This window comes from Bison bison, unplaced genomic scaffold (assembly GCF_000754665.1).
Source record: "Bison bison bison isolate TAMUID 2011002044 unplaced genomic scaffold, Bison_UMD1.0 scf7180017864349, whole genome shotgun sequence".
In the NCBI taxonomy this organism is placed as follows: domain Eukaryota; kingdom Metazoa; phylum Chordata; class Mammalia; order Artiodactyla; family Bovidae; genus Bison; species Bison bison.
In genome coordinates, this window is record NW_011494921.1 from 381,395 (window position 1) to 381,895 (window position 501).

Sequence of the window (501 nt, forward strand, 5' to 3'; positions counted from 1 at the left end):
TCAATTCAAGGGGCTTCCCAGTTGGCACTGGTGGTAAAGAACCAGGTTGCCAACACGGGAGACATAAGAGACCCAGGTTCAATCCCTGGATTGGGAAGATCCCCTGGAGGAGGGCATGGCAACCCACTCCAGTATTCTTGCCTGGAGACTCTCCATGGACAGAGGAGCCTGGTGGGCTCCAGCCCAGAGGGTCACAAAGAGTGGGAAACGACTGAAGTGACTTAGCAAACACACACGAAATCAATTGGAATGTTAAATGTCAATCAAAAACTGCTGCTGGGCATACACACTGAGGAAACCAGAAGGGAAAGAGACACGTGTACCCCAATGTTCATCGCAGCACTGTTTATAATAGCCAGGACTTGGAAGCAACCTAGATGTCCATCAGCAGATGAATGGATAAGAAAGCTGTGGTACATATACACAATGGAGTATTACTCAGCCATTAAAAAGAATACATTTGAATCAGTTCTAATGAGGTGGATGAAACTGGAGCCTATT

General features: G+C 46.9%; 1 protein-coding gene across 1 annotated transcript in view; it reads left to right on the forward strand.

The window, feature by feature from the left end:
• The window catches only part of LOC104999224 (serpin B3-like), a 7,985-nt gene that overhangs the window by 5,848 nt on the left and 1,636 nt on the right, over window positions 1-501 (forward strand).